We start from the raw sequence: 16,591 nt of genomic DNA on the forward strand, positions 1-16,591 counted from the left end.
CCCTTTATTTATCACTCCCTCCCAGCACCATAGCACTTGTGTACAAATCTGTAACATATTTATTTATATTAATGTCTGTATCCCCTCTATTCTGTAAGCTCATTGTGGTCAGGGAGTGTATCTATAGTTATATCGTACTCTCATAAACACTTAGTACAGTGCTCCGCCCACAGTAAGCACTAAATAAATACAACTGAATGAATAAATGAAAGGATAACGCCAAGGGTATAGGCTTGTGAGACAGGTAGGATGGTGGCGTTGTCTACAGTGATGGGAAAGTTGGGGGAGGACAGAGTTTGGGTGGGAATTCTGATTTGTTCTGTTTTGTTTGGGACATGTTAAGTTTGAGGTGTTGGCGGAATGTCCAAGTAGAGATGTCCTGAAGGCAAGAGGAAATAGGAGACTGCAGAGGAGAGCGAGATCGGGGCTAGCGATGTTGATTTGGGAATCAGCCACATAGAGACGGTAGATAAGGCCATGGGATTGAGTGAGTTTTCCAAGGGAGTGGATGTAGATGGAGAATAGAAGGGGATCCAGAACTGAAACTTGAGGGACCTCTACAGTTAGGGGGTGGGAGGCAGAGGAGGAAGAGGCCATGAAAGAGACTAAGAATGAGTGGCCAGAGAGATAGGAGGAAACCCAGGAGAGGACAGTAATGAAGTGAAGCCAAGGTTGGCTGATGTTTCCAGGAGAAGGGGGTGGTTGACAGTGTCAAAGGCAGCTGAGAAGTCAAGAAGGATTAGGATGGAGTAGGGGCTGTTGGATTTGGCAAGAAGGAGATCGTTAGTAACCTGTGAGAGGGCGGTTTTTGTGGAGTGAAGGAGACAGAAGCCAGATTGGAAAGGGTCCAGGAGAGAATTGGAGGAGAGAAACTGGAGACAGCGGGTATAGACAACTCGCTCAACGATTTTGGAGGGGAAAGGTGGGGGGAGCCATGGGGTCAAGGGAGAGGTTTTTTTAGGATAGGAGAGACATGAGCATGTTTGAAACCAGTGGGGAAAAAGCTACCGGAGAGTAAATAGTTGATGATGGTGGACAGGGAGGGAAGAAGGGAAGGAGTAAGTGCTTTGATAAGGTGCAAAAGAATGGGGTGGGAGGCACAGGTGGAGGGGATGGATTTTTAGAGGAGGCAGGAAAGTCTCCTCTTGAGATACTGCTGGGAAAGATGGGAGAGTTGAAGAAGGGACAGGAAGAAGAAGGAACTGAAGAGGAGCAGGGGAGATTTTAGGGAGGTCATGCCTGATGACTTCAATTTTCTCAATTGAAAATTGTAAGTGGCCGGGTCATTAGTGGAAATAGGTGGGGTAGGCATGGGGACAGGGGGTTTGAGAAGGGTGTTAAGTGTCTGGAACAACTGGCAAGGACAATGGGTATGGGAGTCAAGAAGGATGGAGAAATAATCCATCGTATTTATTGAACGCTTACTGAGTGCAGAGCAGTGTACTAAGTACTAGGGAGAGTACAATATAACAGAAATAATCCCTGTTTGCAATGAGCTTAATTTAGAGGGAGAGACAGACATTGATATAAATAAATAAATTACAGATATGTACAGAAGGGCTGTGGGACTGGGAGGGGAGATAAATGAGGGGAGCAAGCCAGGCAGATGAGTGGGCAGTTAAAGCAGGCAAGAATGAATTTAAGGTGGATGAAGTTGGCCTGATATCTGGATTTCCTCCAGAGCGCTCTGTGGCTCTTGTACAGGAGCAAAGGACGCAGACTGTGGAAGGATGTGGGCTGTGCGTTAGTGGTATGAGATTGGAGAGGGGATAAGGTAGCTAGTGAATAAAGAGGGTAGTGTTGTGGGTGTCAATTTGGACATCAGGGGAAGGTGCTTTGGGTATGGAGACTAAATGGGACATGATGACTTGAGAAAATTGGATGGGGTCAAAAATTCAGAAGGTCTCTGTGAGGGAACAGGACAGATTTGCGTAGAGGGGTTGTGTGGGAAATAAGGCAGTTGAGATTACCATTGGAGGGAGAGATTTCAGAGTTAGTGAACAGTGACTAGAGATGAGATCAAGTGTGTGTCCAAGTTGGTGAGTGGGTGAGGTGAGTTGGAGTAGGAGTCAGAGGAGTTGAGTGATAGAAAGAGGGACGCAGAAGGGTCGTCAGGAACGACTACATGGATATTGAAGTCCCCAAGGATCAATGTAGGGATGGAGAAGGAGAGAAGGAAGGGGATCAAAATGGTTCAAAAAGTTGGAGGTGGAGCCTGGGGGGCGGGGAGGGGCCGGTAGTTGACCGTGACTAGTATCTGGAGTGGGTGGCAGAGGCAGATGATATGAGCTTCAAAGGAAGCTAAAGAGAAGTAGCATGGCTAAGTGAATAGAGCATGGGCCTGGAAGTCAGAAGGTCAAGGGTTCTAATCCCGGCTCCACCATTCTAATCCCAGCTCCACCACTTGTCTGCTGTGTGACCTTTGGCGCGTCACTTCACTTCTCTAGGCCTCAGTTACCTCATCTGTAAAATGGGGATTGAAACTGTGAGCACCATGTGGGACAGGGACAGTGTCCAACCTGACTTGCTTGCAGTGACCCCAGTGCTTAGTACAGTGCCTATCCCATAGTAAGTGCTTAACAAATACCACAATTATTTATTATTAATAATGATAATATTTTTTCTGTGCCTCAATAACTTCATCTGAAAAATGGGATTAAGCCCCATATGGGAGATAGATTATGTCCAACCTGGTGACCTCGTAGCTACTCCAGTGCTTAGTTCAGTGCCCAGCACATAGTAAGCGCTTAACAAATGCCATTAAAAAAACGAGGGGTGGGAGAGGTAGAATGGTGCGAAAGCAGCATTGAGGAGCAAGAACGAAGCCTACTCCTCCCCCTTTCCCAGTGATTGTGGGGGAGTGGGAGAGGATGAGGCCCTCTCTAGAGAGAGGAGCAGGAGAGAGTGTCATCTGGGGAGAACCAGGTTTCAGTGAGTCAGTCAGTTGGTCAATCCATCGTATTTATTGAACGCTTACTGAGTGCAGAGCAGTGTACTAAGTACTAGGGAGAGTACAATATAACAGACATATTCCCTGTTTGCAACGAGCTTAGTCTAGAGGGAGAGACAGACATTGATATAAATAAATAAATTACAGATATGTACAGAAGGACTGTGGGACTGGGAGGGGAGATGAATGAGGGGAACAAGTCAGAGAAACGCAGAAGGGACTGGAAGAAGAGGAAAGGAGAGCTTAGTCAGGGAAGGCCTCTTGGAGGAGATGTGCTCAATAAGGCTTTGAAAAGGGGGAGGGTAATCGTCTGTCACATTTGAGGAGGGAGGGTGTTGCAAGCCAGAGGCAGGATGTGGGCGAGAGGTCGGTGGGGAGATAGATGAGCTTGAGGTACAGTGAGAAGATTAGCATTAGAGGAGTGAAGTGTGCGGGCTGGGTTGGAGTAGGAGAGTAGCGAGGTGAGCAGGAGGGGGCGAGGTGATTGAGTGCTTTAAAGCCAATGGTGAGGTGCTTTTGTTTGATGTGGGGGTGGATGGGCAACCACTGGAAGTTCTTGAAGCGAAAGGAAACATGGCCTGAAAGTTTTTGTAGAAAAATGATCCAGGCTGCAGAGTGAAGTATGGCCTGGAGTGGGGAGAAACAGGAGGCTGGGAGGTCAGCAAGGAGGCTGATACTGTAATCAAGGTGGGATAGGATAAGTGATTGGATTAATGTGGTAGCAGTTTAGATGGAGAGGAAAGGGCAGATTTTAGCGATGTTGTGAAAGTCGAACCGACAAGATTTAGTGATGGATTGAACGTGTGGGTTGAGTGAGAGAGAGGAGTCAAGTATAGCCCCAAGGTTACGGGCTTGTGAGACAGGAAGGATGGTGGTGATGGGAAAGTCAGGGGGAGGGCGGAGTTTGAGTGGGAAGATAAGGAGTTCTGTTTTGGTCATATTAAGTTTGAGGTGACAGGAGGATATCCCAAGTAGAGATATCTTGAAGGCAGGTGGAAATGCGAGACTGCAGAGAGGGAGAGAGATCAGGGCTGGAGATTTAGATTTGGGGAACATCTGCATGGAGGTGGTAGTTGAAGCCATGTGAGTGAAAGAGTTCTCCAAGGGAGTGGGTGTAGATGGAGAATAGAAGAGGACCCAGAACTGAACCATGAGGGATACCAACAGTTAGGGGGAGGGAGGTAGAGGAGGAGCCCGCGAAAGAGACTGAAAATGAGTTGCCAGAGAGAAAGGAGGAGAACCAGGAGAGGACTGTAATGAAGTAAAGCCAAGGTTGGATAATGTTTCCAGGAGAAGGGGGTGGTTGACAGTGTCGAAGGCAGCTGAGCGGTTGAGGAGGATTAGGATGGAGTAATGGCTATTGGATTTGGCAAGAAGGAGAACAGAGATCAAAGAGCAAGGGGGAGGAAGAGTACAGTGAATGGGGTAGGAACAGGAACAGGTCAGTGATGAAGGGCAACTTCCCCATCATGGAGTGGAGATTCCACAGGCCACACCTGACTGAGGCTGAAGGCGGGGCGGGGGGGGGTTGAAGAAGGGGGGTGTGCAGGAGGAGTGGACAGTGCAAGGGGTGAGGAGGGGTTATTGGTGAGATTGTTGTCAACAGCAATAACTGTTTAATCCAGTGATTCTGTAATTAAACTGCTGTACTGAATGAAGTCCGGTACCTTAGAACCCAGGTCCTCTGACTCCCAAGCCTGCGGGGTTTCCTGCAGAAGGCCTCTGCTAAGAGGGATTATTCATTCATTCATTCATTCATTCAATAGTATTTATTGAGCGCTTACTATGTGCAGAGCACTGTACTAAGCGCTTGGGATGAACAAGTCGGCAACAGATAGAGACAGTCCCTGCCTTTTGACGGGCTTACAGTCTAATCGGGGGAGACGGACAGACAAGAACAATGGCACTAAACAGCGTCAAGGGGAAGAACATCTCGTAAAAACAATGGCAACTAAATAGAATCGAGGCGATGTACAATTCATTAACAAAATAAATAGGGTAACGAAAATATATACAGTTGAGCGGACGAGTACAGTGCTGTGGGGATGGGAAGGGAGAGGTGGAGGAGCAGAGGGAAAAGGGGAAAATGAGGCTTTAGCTGCGGAGAGGTAAAGGGGGGATGGCAGAGGGAGTAGAGGGGGAAGAGGAGCTCAGTCTGGGAAGGCCTCTTGGAGGAGGTGATTTTTAAGTAAGGTTTTGAAGAGGGAAAGAGAATCAGTTTGGCGGAGGTGAGGAGGGAGGGCGTTCCAGGACCGCGGGAGGACGTGACCCAGGGGTCGACGGCGGGATAGGCGAGACCGAGGGACGGCGAGGAGGTGGGCGGCAGAGGAGCGGAGCGTGCGGGGTGGGCGGTAGAAAGAGAGAAGGGAGGAGAGGTAGGAAGGGGCAAGGTGATGGAGAGCCTTGAAGCCTAGAGTGAGGAGTTCTTGTTTGGAGCGGAGGTCGATAGGCAACCACTGGAGTTGTTTAAGAAGGGGAGTGACATGCCCAGATCGTTTCTGCAGGAAGATGAGCCGGGCAGCGGAGTGAAGAATAGACCGGAGCGGGGCGAGAGAGGAGGAAGGGAGGTCAGAGAGAAGGCTGACACAGTAGTCTAGCCGGGATATAACGAGAGCCCGTAATAGTAAGGTAGCCGTTTGGGTGGAGAGGAAAGGGCGGATCTTGGCGATATTGTAGAGGTGAAACCGGCAGGTCTCGGTAACGGATAGGATGTGTGGGGTGAACGAGAGGGACGAGTCAAGGATGACACCGAGATTGCGGGCCTGCGGGACGGGAAGGATGGTCGTGCCATCCACGGTGATGGAGAAGTCTGGGAGCGGACCGGGCTTGGGAGGGAAGATGAGGAGCTCAGTCTTGCTCATGTTGAGTTTTAGGTGGCGGGCCGACATCCAGGTGGAGACGTCCCGGAGGCAGGAGGAGATGCGAGCCTGAAGGGAGGGGGAGAGGACAGGGGCGGAGATGTAGATCTGCGTGTCATCTGCGTAGAGATGGTAGTCAAAGCCGTGAGAGCGGATGAGTTCACCGAGGGAGTGAGTGTAAATGGAGAACAGAAGAGGGCCAAGAACTGACCCTTGAGGAACTCCAACAGTTAAAGGATGGGAGGGGGAGGAGGCTCCAGCGTAGGAGACCGAGAATGATCGGCCAGAGAGGTAAGAGGAGAACCAGGAGAGGACAGAGTCCGTGAAGCCAAGGTGAGATAAGGTATGGAGGAGGAGGGGATTATGCTGCCCTGTGTGGGGGAAGAGGAGAAAAAAAGATAAAAGGCGGGTGGGGGTCAGTCTAGGTCTCCCTAGGCCTCTTCCATGACTGGGGGTTGGTTGGGGACAGGTTTCCCCCCGAGTGGGAGGGACTGGAATTGGGTGGGGTTAATCGGGGAAGATTCCCTGGAGAGGGACTTCTTCAGTAGCACTTCCCAAGGGAAGGAGTAGGGCGATAGCACTGTTTAAGGAAGAAGGCAAAGGGGAGTGGAAGGAGGAGAAGGTGAAGAACAAAGGCATCCTAAATAGGGGAAAATTGCATGAGGGAATGAGCTGGGAGGAAGAGGGTTAGACAACAGATAGATGAGATGCAGTGTGGCCTTCTGGAAAGAGCACAGGACTGGGAGTCAGGAGACCTGGATTCTAATCCTGTCTCCACCACTTGCCTACTCTGTGACCTTGGGCAAGTCATTTGACTTCTCTGTGCTTCAGTTACCTCAGCTGTAAAATGAAGATAAAGTACCTGTTCTCTGTCCCTCTTAGTCTGTAAGCTTTATATGGGACAGGGATGTAATAATAATAATAATGATGGCATTTATTAAGCGCTTACTATATGCAAAGCACTGTTCTAAGCACTGGAGAGGATACAAGGTGATCAGGTTGTCCCATGTGGGGCTCACAGTCTTAATCCCCATTTTATAGATGAGATAACTGAGGCCCAGAGAAGTTAAGTGACTTGCCCAAAGTCACACAGCTGACAAGTGGCTAAGTCAGGATTTGAACCCATGACCTATGACTCCCAAGCCGATGCTCTTTCGACTGTGCCACGCTACGTTCAGTCTGCTTCTATCACATCTACCCGGTCGCCCAACCTGGGTATAGGGGCGAAAGACTAATTGAACCATCTAGTAACTGGTTCCTTCCTAAATTTCCCTCAGATAGCTGGTGCTCGAACCCTGCACCCAACCCCCTCGCAGTTTTATCCCGTAAAATGAAGGATTAGAGGTCTTGGGGCCGAAACAATTTCAACCTCTTCTCAAGCAGCGTGGCTCAGTGGCAAGAGCAGGGGCTTGGGAGGCAGAGGTTCTAATCCCAACTCTGCCACTTATCAGCTGTGTGACTTTGGGCAAGTCACTTCACTGTGCCTCAGTTACCTCATCTGTAAAATGGGGGTTACCTCAGCTGTAAAATGGGGATTAAGATTGTGAGTCCCACGTGGGACAACCTGATTACCTTGTATCTATCCCAGTGCTCAGAACAGTGCTTGGCATGTAGTAAGTGCTTAACAAATACTATCATTATTATTATTATTATAAGCACTTAACAAATACCATTATTATTATTATTGTTATTATTATTCTCTATACCTCAGTTTCCTCATCTGTAATCTGGGGATTAAATACCCATTCTCTCTTCCCCATAGACCGTGTGCCCCATGTGGGGCAGGCATGGGACCTGATTTGGTGCATTGTGTCTGTCCCAGTGCTTGGTACAAAGTAAATGCTAAACAAGTACCTCAATGTGTCTATTAACTCTGGTGTAGTGTATTTTTTCAAGTGGTTAGTCCAGTGCTCTGCACACAGTAAGTGCTCAATACAGCCCATTGATTGATGAAGCAGGAAGCATGGATGTGGAGGAGGGGGAGGAGAGGCAGGGATGAGTTGCAAGTCTTGAGAAAATAGTTACAGGAAGAGTCCAAGGGGTATGACACCTTGGAGAAGAAGCATGGCCTAGTGGATTGAGCACGGGCCTGGGAGTCAGAACGACCTGGGTCTAATCCCGGCTCCGCCTCTTGTCTGCTGTGTGACCTGGGGCAAGTCATTTCACTTCTCTGGGCCTCAGTTACCTCATCTGTAAAATGGGGATTAAGAATGTGAGCCCATGTGGGACATGGACTGTGTCCAACCTGATTACCTTGTATCTACTCCAGTGCTTAGAAGAGTGCCTGGCACATAGTAAACACTTAACAAATACCATATATTATTATTGTTGTTATTATGATTATTATTCCTACAGCAGAATGAGAAGGGGGTAGGGGCCAGGACCCAAAGTGCGAGATAGTAATCATGGTATTTGTTAAGGGCTTACTATGTATAAAGCACTGCTCTGAGCCCTGGGGTAGAAACAAGTTAATCAGGTTGAACACAGTCCCTGGTCTCACCTGGGGCTCTCAGTCTAAGTAGGAAGGCCAGGACTTGGTCACTGGGGAACTAACTGGGCATTTTAATATTAAAGGCAAATTAACCACTTTGGCTTGGGGTCCCATAGTGAGAGGGCAGCAGCCAACCTGTTCTTATCCTTTCCCAGATTTCTTCTCTCCACTTTCCTTCTCTCTCCCCTATTTGATGATGGAGTCTCCCATCCAAATTGCCGGCTGAACCTCGGTCCCGTCACTTCCCATCATTCCGAGGTGCACACAGGGTGTCAGATTCATGGTTGATGGTAGACCGGGAATAGGAAGGTTATGGTTGCCTTCTATCTAACCCATTTCTCCTTTGCTTCTATGATGCAGTGATCCTCAAAAGGCTGAAGAGCCAAATGGTAGAACTGATGCAGGAGGATCTGCCGTGGGCCATGAGTTACCAGGCACTGGTAGCTGTGGGACCTCCCCTTGGCCCCCTCGAGGGTGGACTTCACTATGTTTTTCCTCTGGCAGCCCCTGGAGGGTCCTCTAGTGATGAGCTCCCCAGAAAAGATCACCTTGGACTCTAACATTCATCTGGACTGGTTGACTGCATCATCATATATTTATTAATACTTGCCTCCCCCTCTAGACTGCAAGCTCATTGTGGGTAGGGAATGTGTCTACTAACTCTATTTGGTAATCTCCCACGTGCTTAGTACAGTGCTCTGCACACAGTAACCGCTCAATAAATACCATTGATTGATCACAGCTGAGCTCTTATGGGCCTCACCTCAATGCCTGTGATCAATTAGTTGATTGACCAGAGATATTTATTGAGCGCTTGTGTTGTGCACACCACTGTGCTTGGGGGAGCACAATACAGTGGGTAGACAAAATTCCTGCCTCTAAGGAGCTTAGAATCTAATGGAGGAGACAGACATTAAAATATATTACAGGAAAGGGAAGCAACTGACTTGGCCCTGCCTCTACCTTCCCCTCTCTGACCCCACAATCTTCTTCCTAGGCTGGCTCTCGTCCTCAAACAGAGCAGGTGGGACAGGTCAAGTGGCCTGAAGGGGAAACATTCAACCGCCTGTTCGGCTCAGCCCCTTAATACACCAACAGGAACACACCCTCCTCCCACACCCCCAGTGGCCCTTCATTTCTAGAGAAGCAGCATGGCTCAGTGGAAAGAGCACGGGCTTTGGAGTCAGAGCTCATGAGTTTGAATCCCAGCTCTGCCACTTGTCAGCTGTGTGACTGTGGGCAAGTCACTTAACTTCTCTGTGCCTCAGTTCCCTCATCTGTAAAATGGGGATTAAGACTGTGAGCCCCACGTGGGACAACCTGATTCCCCTGTGTCTACCCCAGGGCTTAGAACAGTGCTCGGCACATAGTAAGCACTTAACAAATACCAACATTATTATTTCTACCCTCCTTTTTTTGTGTGTGTGTATGGTATTTGTTAAGCACTTACTATGAGTCAAGTACTGTTCTAAACAGTGGGATAGATACAAGTTCATCAGGCTGGATAGAGTCCCTGCCTGACATGGGGCTTGCAGTCAAGTAGGAGAACAGGTTTTGAATCCCCATTTCGCAGTTGAGGAAACTGAGGTATAGAGAAGTTAGGTGACTTGCCCAAGGTCCCACAGCAGACAAGTGGTGGAACAGGATTAGAACCCAGGTCCTCTGGCTCCTAGGCCTATGCTTTTCCCACTAGGCCACATTACTTTTTTCTCTGTTTTACTTTATTTGTAGTGACCAAATCTGACAGACCACAGTCCTCAATCAATCGATGGTATTTATTGAGCACTTAGTGTGTGCAGAGCACTGTACTAAACTCTTGGGAGAGTCCAGTAGAAGAGAGTTGGTAGACACATTCCCTTCCCACATTTGGGAGTAATGAAACAATAAAACACTAAGACAGCCCCAGGGACGAGCTCTGCTCCTCTCCCCACTCTCAGCCCCTTCCTCCCAATTCCTCCCTGCTCTTCATTCATTTTCATTCAATAGTATTTATTGAGGGCTTATTATATGCAGAGCACTGTACTAAGCGCTTGGAATGTACAATTCAGCAACAATCCCTGCCCACTGACAGGCTTACAGTCTAATGGGGGAGACAAAAACAATAGCAATAAATAGAATCAAAGGGATGTACACCTCATTAACAAAATAAATAGGGTAATAAAAATATATGCCAATGAGCATAGTGCTGAGGGGAGGGGAAGGGAGGGGGGAGGAGCAGAGGGAAAGGAGGGGAAAAGGGGGCTCAGCTGAGGGGAGGTGAAGGGTAGGGTAGAGAGGCAGCAGAGGGAGCAGAGGGAAAAGGGAAAGCTCAGTCTGGTAAGGCCTCTTGGAGGAGGTGAGCTCTCAGTAGGACTTTGAAGAGGGGAAGAGAGTTAGTTTGGTGGAGGTGAGGAGGGAGGGCGTTCCAGGACAGCGGGAGGACATGGGCCAGGGGTCGATGGCAGGATTGGCGAGAACGGGGGACGGTGAGGAAGTGAGCGGCAGAGGAGCGGAGCGTGTGGGGTGGGCAGTAGAAAGGGAGAAGGGAGGAGAGGTAGGAGGGTGCAAGGTGATGGAGCGCCTCAAAGCCTAGAGCGAGAAGTTTTTGTTTCATGCGGAGGTTGATTGGCAACCACTGGAGGTTTTTAAGGAGAGGAGTGACATGCCCAGAGCGTTTCTGCAGATGATCCAGGCAGCGGAATGAAGAATAGACTGGAGCGGGGAGAGACAGGAGGAAGGGAGATCAGAGAGAAGGCTAACACAATAAACCAGCCAGGATATTATGAGAGCCTGTACCATAACAATAGTTATTTGGATGGAGAGGAAAGGGCAGATCTTGGCGATATTATAAAGGTGAGACTGGCAGGCCTTGGTGATGGATTGGAAGTGTGGGGTGAGGCTTTAGAGACTCTGGCACCATTTGAACAAACTGAAACCGAAATAATGATAATTATGGTACTTGTTAAGTGCTTACTGTGTGCCAAGCACTGAGGTAGATACAAGTTAATCAGGCTGGACAGTCCCTGTCCCACATGGGGCTCACACTCTTAATCTCATTTGTTTACAGATGAGGTAACTGAGGCACAGATAAATTAAATGACTTGCCCAAGGTCATACAGCAGAGGAGTGAAAGATCCTGGATTAGAACCCAGGTCCTTCTGACTCCCAGGCCCATGCTCTATCCACTAAGCCACGCTGCTTCTATAACCAAACTTGTCCTCTCTCTGAATAACAACTAGAGAGGCAGCTGTGACCTAGTGAGAAGAACACAGGACCGGGAAGCAGGAGACCCAGGTTCGAGTCCCAGTCCTGCCCCTGACAGGCTGTGGGACCTCAGGAAAGGGGCCCCACCTCTCTGGACCTCGCCTGTAAAATTGGGAGCCATGGCTGGGACAGGGACCTACCCCGGTATTTGGTCTGTGGACCGAAGGCAGACCCAACCCAAATTGGACCCTCAGGGGTCTCTTTCGGGCCCTCGGCCCTCCCGGGCCCTCAGACCTGCCAGAAAGGAAGGGCCATGGCCAAACTCACCTGATGTTCCTCTGACAAGCCTTCCCTGATTAATTCTCAGCGCTCTGAGTCATAAAAACCCATCAGCCACCTCTAGCTCCTCTGTACTTATCTATAACCATCCTCAGCACTTATGAGCTCCTTATGGACAGGGAATGTGTCACTTCATTGTTTTGTACTTACCAAGTGCTTAATACTTGTACGACTCCTAAAAGATCTAGTACAGTGCTCTGCACACAAGAGATGCCCAGCACAGGGCCCTGCCGACACTCTGCACCCAGAGTATCCTCCTCTTGGTGGGTGACTCTGTTTGGCACCTAGTACGGTGCCCTGCACACAGAAGACCCTACAGGTGCACCTAGAAGGCCTCAAAATGGGTGATAATAATAATGGCATTTGTTAGTATGTGCCAGGCACTGTACTAAGCGCTGGGGTGGATCCGAGCAAATCGAGTTGGACACAGTTCCTGTCCCACATGGGGCTCACAGTCTCAATCCCCGTTTTCCAGATGAGGTGACTGAGGCATAGAGAAGTGAAGTGGCTTGCCCAAGGTCACACAGCAGACAAGTGGCAGAGCTGGGATTAAAAACCCATGACTTTCTGACTCCCAGGCCCATGCTCTATCCCCTCTGCCATGCTGCTTCTCACGAAGTGTTGCACAGCACAAAATAAAGCACTTGATGAGAAGCAGCATGGCTTAGGGAGAAGCAGCGTGAGAGTCAGAGGTTGTGGGTTCTAATCCCAGCTCCGCTACTTGTCAGCTGTGTGACTTTGGGCAAGTGACTTAGCTTCTCTGTGCCTCAGTTACCTCATCTGGAAAATGGGGATGAAGACTGAGCCCCACGTGGGACAACCTGCTTACCTTGTAGCTACTCCAGTGCTTAGAGCAGTGCTTGACACACAATTAGTGCTTAACAAATACCATAATTATTATAAATGTCAGACATGTGAAAATGCAACAGCGTTCTTGCTGACTGGCCTGCTCCATGTGGCCTCCTGCCCTTGATGCCATTGTCCAACTCCATCTCACCACTTCAGTGACCTCTGCCCACTCTCCCTGATGGCTGATTGCAGATCTGTATTGCAAATAGAGAAGCTTGCAGAAAGATCCCAGTTCTGGGCATCAGGGTCCCTGCGTTCTAATCCTAACTCCACCACCTGCCTGCTGTTAGACCATGCTCAAGTCACTTTGCTTCTCTGTGCCTCCTTTTCCTCATCTGTAAAATGGAGATTAAATGCCCCTTTGTCCTCCTACTTTGGCTGTGAACCCCATGTGGGACAGGGGCTGTGTCTGATAATGATTCTATTGCACCTACCCTAGTGCTTAGTACAGTGCTTATTATTACTGTTGTTAGTGTCTATAGCCACTGTAATCAATGGCATTTACTGAGTGTTTACTGTCTGCACAGCACTGTTCTAAGCATTTGGGAGAATACAACACAGGTGGTAAACTCGATCCCTGTCCTCAAGGAACTTACAATTTAGGAGGGGAGACCGACTTGTAGACTTTCCTTTGGTGTCTAAAATGTTGAATGTTAAATTGCTGATGGTCTTTCTATTCCACTCCACCTTTCTCCTGCTACACACCACTGCCAGCTCCTGGCCTTACTCAACTTTTTTTTTTAAATTATGGTATTTTTTTAAATGGTATTTGTTAACCACTTACTATGTGCCAGGCACTATTCTAAGTGCTGGATTAGAATCAATCTAATCAGGTTGGACACAGTCCACGTCCCACATGGGGCTCCCAGTCTTAATCCTCATTTTACAGGTGAGGTCACTGAGGTAGAGAGAAATGAAGTGACTTGTCCAAGATTGGACAGCAGACTAGTGGCGGAGGCAGGATTAGAACCCATGTCCTTCTGACTTCCAGGCCTTATTCACCTAGGCCACGCTGCTTCTCATCTATCCCAGGCGCTGCTTCTCATCTACCCCAGGTGGTAATAATAATAATATTGATACTTGTTAAGCACTTACTACGTGCAGAGCACTGTTCTAAGCGCTGGGGTAGATACAGGGGAATGAGGTTGTCCCACATGAGGCTCACAGTCTTCATCCCCATTTTACAGATGAAGGAACTGAGGCCCAGTGAAGTGACTTGCCCACAGTCACACAGCTGACAAGGGGCAGAGTCGGCATTTGAACCCATGATCTCTGACTCCCAAGCCCGGGCTCTTTCCAGTGAGCCATGCTGCTTCTCTGAACTCAGAACGGAGCCATGTGCTTCCCTTGCCGGTACTGGGACTTAGGGGCTGTGGCCCGACGCATTCGAGCCAACATCTCCCGTCGATCTGGCTGGCCACAGTGGGTCACGCAGGCCCGTCCCCTTCGAGCCAACATCTCCCGTCGATCTGGCTGGCCACAGTGGGTCCGGGGCACCCACCAGCTGCTGTAGATTCGAAGGTCCATAAGGGCAAGACCCGTGTTTAATTTCCATTATGTTTCCCAACCAGGGCTGGAAAACCCTGACAGGGCCCTGGGGTGATCAGTTTTGCAGTCCATCCCCCTACACACCGGCCACCCGGTGACGCCATTACATCATGCAGTATGGTGCAATGTGATTATATAATTATACCATGCTGCATGTGACATAGTCAGCCCCGCCTCTACCCCAAAGTCACTCACTTGCCCTGTGGTTGGGGCAAGCTTCCAGGCAAGACTGTGGAGCTCTGAATTACTTACCTGCTGAAGAGCATCCCACATCCCCACCAGCTTCTGGCTCTGGTGTGGGAGAAGTGGTGGCCTGGTGGAACCGGCTGACGTCCACTGGCTCCTGCCGGTGGTTCCCAGGGCAGGAACAGCTGTTAATAACCAGGCCGCTTTTCCCAGCAGGGTTTGGAGATGGGTCCTCTGTCACTTCCCTAGTCTTTCCTCTCCCCAGGCAGGTAAGTGGTCATCGCCCCTGCTCTCTGGAGCAGAGCTGGGGAAGCGGCAGGGGACCCCTGTCTGATGCCACCAGCACCCACTGCTCATCCATGGGGATGAGGCAGGAGAGAGAGCATGAGCTAACACTATAGAGGCGGTGAAGAGGTGAGGAAGGGATGGGCATACATTCATCCTTGATCCCCAGCAGCTCCCGAGGACATCCAGGCTCTTCTCCCAGCATGCCCAGCAAGAACCACCCCACCCTCTCCCAACAGCACCCTCCCGACTCCACTCTGCAACCCAATTCCCCTTGGGGTGTTGCTTAGCCAGCACCTGCCCAAACACGGGGTCCCACACAAACTCACATCAGCACCCTTCCTATCCAATGAGTCTAAGCCAGTATCTCCTTCCCTGTTCTTCCCTATCTCTCATCTCCCAGTCCCTACTCCTCCATCTCTTCTCCCCGAAAGTGATGGTTCCCTTCCCATACCTCTTCTTCTCCACGTTGTGGAGAATTGTTGGAGAAGTAAAAGATGTCTACAGTGCACGTGCAGTGTCAGAGGGAGTAGGGGACAGTGGATGTGGCGTGGGGGGAGCGGGGGAGAATTCTGCATGTGAACTCCAGCAGCACCCAACCCCTTCTGATATGATGCATGCATTTTAGTAAGGCCTGGTTCAAGCATTTAGTACTCTTGCACATAGTAGGAACTCAAATACCATTGATTAATTGAGGAGTGGCCATTTTAGTAAGGTCAGATTATATCTAAAGTGATAGTGGCTTGAGTTGCGTGGCTGGTGAGGGGACTCCCTCTCCCCGCCCAGCCTGGGACCACAGTCTCTAAAGCCCCTGTATTAATCTTGCCCTATCCTTAGTGCCCTGCAGTCACAGAGAGCCCAATACAGAGCAGACATTTAACACAGTGCTCTGCCTGCACCAGGAACCCAGGCCAGTGCCCTGCACCTAGTAGGTGCCCAGTGAATGTTGTTGGTGAGGAATGGAATTGCAGGGGAGGGTGAATGTATTAGGTTGCAAGATCTTTGAGGGCAGAGCACCTAACTCCCAGGTGCTTAGCGTACAGTGCTTCTCTGTCTATGCACTTGGATCTGTGTCCTTTGGGCCTTTTGTAGTCACAGCACTTACGTACATATCTATAGATTATTCATTTATATTAATGTCTATCTCCCCCCTAGACTGTAAGCTCGCTGTGGGCAAGGAACATGTCTACCAACTCTGTTGTATTGTACTCTCTCAAGTGGGTAGTACAGTGCTCTGCACACAGTAAGCACTCAATAAATACAACCAATTGCTTTGCACTCTGTAACGACTCAATAAATACCACTCATTGACTGATGGACTGAATAGACCTGGCCGACTGGGACAGAGGTATCTGGGAGTGGGGGTCCTGAGAAATTGGGAGAGCTCAATCACCTGTTCTAAGGCTCGTCTCATCCTGGGACACACACAAGTTCTTTACAGCTTCCCACAGCTCTCCTGCTACAATCCAAACCCATTTCTCTTCACTGATCCACTGAGGATGGGAAGAAGAGGTCAGTGGCCTTTTCAAAGACCCTACAGAGAGAGCCCTGCCCTTCATGTACCTGGGAGTCCGAGGACCTAGGTTCTAGAACTAGCTTTGCCACTGACCTGCTGCGTGACCTTGGGCAAGGTACTTAATCCTGTCTGGACCTCAGTTTCTTTCATCTGAAGATCTCCACCTCCCAAATTGGAGAAGATACTCCTCATTCAAGTCCATCCCTCAAAATCATAAGAGAAGCAGGGTGGCTCATAAGAGAACATTGTCTGGCACATAGGAAGTGCTTAACTGATTAACAAATACCATTAAAAAAAATATTCTGCACAGGAGTGGGTTCCAGGAGGGGAGGACAACAGGCTCCTGTTGAGAGACTGCTAATTTGACCCTTCCCCTCCTCACACTT

This window comes from Ornithorhynchus anatinus, chromosome X1 (assembly GCF_004115215.2).
Source record: "Ornithorhynchus anatinus isolate Pmale09 chromosome X1, mOrnAna1.pri.v4, whole genome shotgun sequence".
Lineage (NCBI taxonomy): Eukaryota > Metazoa > Chordata > Mammalia > Monotremata > Ornithorhynchidae > Ornithorhynchus > Ornithorhynchus anatinus.